Here is a 6935-nt window from a genome sequence, read left to right on the forward strand (position 1 = left end):
GTAATTCTGAAAACCCGGAGTGGAACTCAAACGCCAGAGCACTGGAAGACCAGGAGCAGAACAACTGGCAGACTGGAAAGCTGGAGTGGGATGTGTTGGCCGACACACAGACTCATAAACTTTAATCTGTTATCTGTGAAGAACTAAGGTTGACTTTTACATGAGATATACGGAAACTTCCAGGTTATTTGGCCAAAATTAGGGGGTCAATTTTTACATGAGATCAACTATTACTCGAGTAAAGATGGTATACTCCTGACCTCTTGAGCATCTGCAATTTTAGTGGGGCGGCACGATGGCTCAGTGGTTAGCACTGCTGCCTCACAGCACCAGGGTGCAAGGTTCGATTCCAGCCTTGGGTGACTGTCTGTGTGGAGTTTGTACATTCTCCCTGTGTCTGTGTGGGTTTCCTCCGGGTGCTCTGGTTTCCTCCCACAGTCCAAAGATGTGCAGGTCAGGTGAGTTGGCCATGGTAAATTGCCCATAGTGTTAGGTACATTGGTCAGAGGGAAATGGGTCTGGGTGGGTTACTCTTCGGAGGGTCGGTGTGGACTTGTTGGGCCAAAGGGCCTGTTTCCATACTGTAGAGAATCTAATCTTTATTTGCTGCTCAATTTGTGGTTTCACCTGCCTAAAGTCTACAGTTCCCTCCTTAAAGCTCTTATCTCCACTTGTCTTTCATCCTTTTAAATGCCCCTCTAAACTAGTTCCTTTTTTCAAGTTTTTGATCATATCCCCTACTCTCACCGTATGTATTTTGGGATCTACTTTGATCCAGTTTCGAATGTTTTGACATTATATTAGTGGTATTATATTAACAAATGTTATTTTTGTTAAACATATCTCCACCCATGCAAAAGTGAAACTTAAAATGCTAAGTGTTGCTGTGGTTTTATGACTTACAATCAAATGTTATTTATGCAACAAATGAGCAAGTTAGAAAGTGACAAAGGATCAGTTCCATGTTTAACTTCTTCTTCAAGGCACATTGGGGACTCAAGGGTTAAACATTCCATTGCCAAAAAGACTCACTGCAGCGTCAATTGGAAGTCTGTCCTCTTACAATATGGACAGAACATCTCAGTAGAGGGGAGGCTGACTGTATCCCAGAAGAGAAGCCTAGTGGAGCTACACATGTGGATTCTCCTGTGGCCTCAGACAGAAGTATTTGTCCTTCCCAGACAAGACTGATAGCCTTGGCCACATCCGTGTTAAATTGCCTCCTGCTCCCATTACTTCCCATACTTACTTAGCGTAGGTATTTGGATCCTCCTTTTACAGCAGGCAAAACCTATCTGTCTTAATCTCTTCCCATCAACAAATAATCATGAAGATTACAATAATCAGCTCCTGTAATCCATTCACACATTATTATAGGACATTGACATTCATCGGGCTTTGTAAATTCATAATTACCTATTATAAACTATGTAATCACAATCGACTATGTGACCAATAAGCCTTTTGTTTAATCCCTATAAAAAATGCTGTCTTTATGAGTAGGGCAGAGATTCCTGGAGAAATGTCCCCACAAGTCCACACACGACCACTTTTGGGGACATTGAGAATTTCTCGCCAGCTGTCCAATAATAAAGCATCTGCTGTTGTACTGAAACTTGTGTCGTCCTGATTTGTGGAACAAAGCAGACATCAACAAAACAATACAGAGAAAAGAACAATCAGAAAATGTTCAAAGATGTGGCAGCATCTGTGAAAATAGATGCAACTAACATTTAAGATTTGTTTCTGATCTTTTCTAACCATTTGTTAATGCAGTTATTGTTTCATCATCTTACATGTATCCAAGTTTGACCTCCCAGTCAAAACATACTTTTAAAATTAGATGCATGGGTGTACTTTCCAGTAAACAACTTGAAGATGAGGTTATCCATTGTAAAATTAACTTCCATTGAAAAGTTAGTTGTGCATTACTTCATACCTCGAAAACATCAAACTTTAAGATAAATCAAACTATTTTAATCTGATAATAGTTTTGCTGAACTTGACACACTGTTCAGGTTTTGATCTGATAAGCCTTTTACAGCATTTTGTTGTGAAGATGATCAATTCATTTAAGCATCTGTTCTCATGTCTGAAATATTTTGTCTGTATGTTGAAGGCATTTCTTACTCCCGTATCCTGCATGAGTTACTTATCACAATTTAGAACGAAATTCCGTTTCAATTCCATTACTAAAGGAATAATTCAGAGCCATCAAAAGTATCACATTCAAAAATAGCGCATTGCCATTACTATGCCTTGCACACCAGTTATTATAGAGCAAAAAAGAGTGTAAAGTTAAGGGCAAATTATTAGTAATGAATGCAATGGTAAAGTGTGCAATTGAATTCAATAAATTTGGTGATTCATACCCTTTAGTTAGTGTATAACCATGTTCTTCAAAAATAATAACTGGCTTACTAATGTCATTCAGGAAAGGGAATCTGCCAACCTACTTGGGCTAGCTTATTCATGTATCCCAAACAATGTACTTCATTCTTAATGCATTCTGAAGTAAACTGTTAGACCATCGCCATAATTTGGTAGTGTTCTTTTACTTGCGTGTAGATGATAAATATTGTATTATTACTGTCATCCATATGCTAATAACAAATACATTTTAAAAGCACTCGAGGTCAAACTTTGCTCAGTTAAGAAGGAATAAATTTGTCCTGTTGTAATCAATCACGACTTTTATATTAGGGAATGTAATCAGTTTCAAAACGGCTGACCTGAAATTGGAAAGTTAAGGAATATTAATCATAACAATGTTGGTACTTAATTTTATCTTTGTCTAAATTGCCAAAAAATGCTAATAATTCTAATCTAAATAATTCTAAAATCATAGTTGATGTAATTCCAGAGTTTTTGATTTAACTCATTAATGCTTTAGTCCCAAAGAGAAAAAGAACACAAGATTTTTGTGATTAAAGATGCAGATCCAATTTTAATTTTTATATTTTGAGTCTGTTCAAAATGATATACATTGTGAATAGCAGAGATCATGTTTGTTTTGTTTTCCTTTTGTATAAATGGATCAGTTTAGTTTTCAATTGCTATTGCCACTGATGAAATCAAATTAACCATGCATATCATCTGTGTATATGTGTGATCATCTGAGTTCTGGAGAAGGGTACTGAACACTAAACATTGACTCTGGTTTCTCTCCAAGGATGCTGCCAGACCTGCTGAATTTTTCTAGCAATTTATGATGTTGCTTCTGATTTCCAGCATCCACAATTTTTTGGTTATTTGATCTAAGCATCTATTTTTGCTTACAGAAATTGAAGTATCTTGGAACATATTACATGTGGAAGCAAATAAAAATAAAATAATGTAGATGCTGGAAATCTGAAATAAAAATAGGAAAGCGGTAGGACATAGTAACGGCATCTGTAGTGAAAGAAACAGAGTTAATGTTTCAAGTCCAAAGTCTCTAATTTGAATCTGCATGATCTGCTGAGTTCTGAAGAAGGGTCACTCGACCCGAAGTATTAACTCTGATTTCTCTCTGCAGATGCTGCCAAACCTGCTGAGCTATTCCGGCAATTTCTATTTTTGTCTCTACTGAGTTTCTCCAGCATTTTCTGTTTTTATTTTCTGTAATAAGCGCAAGTTGTTATGATGTATCTAGTTTTTTTTTAAAATAAAGATTTTGGGACTGAAGTCTTTGTACAAAATGCAGTAATTTAGATTTGGTTCAAGCTGAAGACAAAGAAAGGTGATGTTGAATATTATCCAATGTGTACTCTATAAATACTATCCCACAGTATGCAATGTCAGACCACATTTAGAGTACTGTCAGCAATTTTGGGCCCCATACCTCAGGAAGGACGTGCTGGCCCTGGAGTGGGTCCAGGGGAGGTTCATGAGAATGACCCCAGGAATGAAATGCTTAAAATATGTGGAGCATTTGAGGACTCTGGGACTATACTCATTATAGTTTAGAAGGTGTGGTGGTGGGGGGTGGGCAAGGGGGGATCTGATTGAAACTTACAGAGTGCTGAATGGCCTGAACAGAATGGACGTTGGGAAGATGTTTCCATTGGCAGGAGAGATGAGGACCCGAGGGCACAGCCTTCGAGTAAAGGGAAGACCTTTTTAGAACAGAAAGAGAAACTTCTTCAGCCAGAGAGTGGCGAAGCTGCAGAGGCCAGGTCATTGTGTATATTTAAAACAAAGATAGATAAGTTCTTGAATGCCATGGGGGTTAAAGCTTATGGGAAGAAAATGGGAAAATGTGGTTGAAAAACCTATCAGCCATGATTGAATGACAGAGCAGACTCAATGTGCCGAGTGGCCCAATTTCTGCTCTTATGGCCTTATGGTCTAGTACTGAATTATGATAAGCTTCCAATATAATTCTGAAATAATCATAATCTTTTAGAAATATGGTATACATATGTTCTTAAAAACAATATGAGTACAGTTTTGACTATATTTACTATTCTGGATATCAAATAATTATCATCATTCTCACTGCTCTCATGTAGCATTATTTAATAATTGTAGTCTGCGGTTGTAAAACCCTTGGCCAACTATTTCATGCTAGAAGGTGTAGATAGGAAAGGTAATTTTGTTTCATGGCATTCTATGAAAGAATTATCCCAAGGTACACAGTGTATAGGGAACCTACATTACCTCAGTTGATTACAAACTTTGAAGTTTAAGCTCACAAATTGAAGAACACTCACTTTTAGTGTACTGAATTTAATGTTTCCTAAAGCTTTTTGGCAGATCACTTAGAAAAAGGCATTGTGGATTTTAATGTCAGAAAAAAGATTGGTTGCATTAAACAGTGTGATTAGGAGGGGTTTAGTGATTATGTAGGAGAAAGTGAGGACTGCAGATGCTGGAGATCAGAGCTGAAAATGTGTTGCTGGAAAAGCGCAGCAGGTCAGGCAGCATCCAAGGAGCAGGAGAATCGACGTTTCGGGCTTGAGCCCTTCTTCAGGATTTAGTGATTATGGTCTGTTTTAGACATGAGATTGGCAATAAGTTTAGTATATACATGATAAACTGATCACTGACTGCTGTGGTTCTGTTTGCCGAGCTGGAAGTTTTTGTTGCAAACGTTTCGTCCCCTGTCTAGGTGACATCCTCAGTGCTTGGGAGCCTCCTGTGAAGCGCTTCTGTGGTGTTTCCTCCGGCATTTATAGTGGCCTGTCCCTGCCGCTTCCGGTTGTCAGTTTCAGCTGTCCGCTGTAGTGGCCGGTATATTGGGTCCAGGTCGATGTGTTTGTTGATGGAGTTTGTGGATGAGTGCCATGCTTCTAGGAATTCCCTGGCAGTTCTTTGTTTGGCTTGCCCTATAATGGTAGTGTTGTCCCAGTCGAATTCATGTTGCTTGTCGTCTGCGTGTGTGGCTACTAAGGATAGCTGGTCGTGTCGTTTCATGGCTAGTTGATGTTCGTGGATGCGGATCGTTAGCTGTCTTCCTGTTTGTCCTATATAGTGTTTTGTGCAGTCCTTGCATGGGATTTTGTACACTACATTAGTTTTGCTCATGCTGGGTATCGGGTCCTTCGTTCTGGTGAGTTGTTGTCTGAGTGTGGCTGTTGGTTTGTGTGCTGTTATAAGTCATAGTGGTCACAGTAGTCTGGCTGTCAGTTCAGAGATGTTCTTGATGTATGGTAGTGTGGCTCGTCCTTTGGGTTGCGGCATGTCCTCGTTCCGTTGTCTTTCCCTTAGGCATCTGTTGATGAAATTGCGAGGATATTCGTTTTTGGCGAATACCTTGTATAGGTGTTCCTCTTCCTCTTTTTGCAGTTCTGGTGTGCTGCAGTGTGTTGTGGCCCTTTTGAATAGTGTCTTGATGCAACTTCATTTGTGTGTATTGGGGTGGTTGCTTTCATAGTTCAGGACTTGGTCTGTGTGTGTGGCTTTCCTGTGTACCTTTGTGGTGACTTTAGGACTTCCGGGATTTATCACTGACATCATATTTAAAACCTAGTTTACACTCGGTGAAATGTTGCCAGACCAGAATAGACCTTCACAGTAGATGTTCCTCCAGTGGGTGGGAGGAAAACAAAAAAGAAAAGCTTCTGAACGTCCATAGGTAGAACAGGTGATGTTTGATTGGAAATAGAATCTCACAATCACAAATTGCCTCTATAGCATCACTTATCTGATCAACTGTTAAAGTAAACGCAACTGCAAGAAATGGCTTGCTGCATCGAATTCTACACCACTCTGTCATGCTGAATGTGACGTTTTGCTTACTCAACGCTTTCATCTTCTTCCTAAAAAGACTGCTGTTGCTTTCCCAGCTCTTCAGGTTTGACCATATATCCCCTTTGCTTTTGCCAATTGGGCAGAGCACATTGTAGAAAGATACTTTGGCACACTGGAATATACTGTTAAACCACCTCCCCCTCTCCAACCTCCCCACCCAGTAAACCACCCCCCAACCCCACCCCACTGGCTGTTCCATGCACTGGCACCTCATCTCTAATCATCTGCTCCATGACGGGTTTGGTGAAAGAATGAGCTACATTTTATCTTCCCTTACCAAAAGTGCCCCACTAAATAATCACATTCCCTTGTTCTCAGTCAGTTGTTTTTACCATGGTTGTAAAGGTTAGAAACAAAAACAGAAATTGCTGGAAAAGCTCAGCAGATCTGGTGATATCTGTGGAGAAATCAGTTAATGTTTTGAGTCGAGACATTCTTCCTCAGAACTAGTTTGAGACTTGTAGAGGTTAGGACTTGCCTCCAAGCAGCCATCATTGTAAAGTGTCTGGCTATTGGATTGATTGGCTATTGGATTGATTGGCTATTGGATCCCTCTGAGGTGAGGGATGCCATGGTCGTCCCTGCTGATTACACTTGCAGGAAGTGCACCCATCTCCAGCTTCTCCAAGACCGTGTTAGGGAACTGGAGCTGGAGTTCGATGAACTTAGGATCATTCGGGAGGCAGAGGGGGTCATAGATC

The sequence above is a fragment of the Chiloscyllium plagiosum genome, chromosome 26 (genome assembly GCF_004010195.1).
Source record: "Chiloscyllium plagiosum isolate BGI_BamShark_2017 chromosome 26, ASM401019v2, whole genome shotgun sequence".
Taxonomy (NCBI): domain Eukaryota; kingdom Metazoa; phylum Chordata; class Chondrichthyes; order Orectolobiformes; family Hemiscylliidae; genus Chiloscyllium; species Chiloscyllium plagiosum.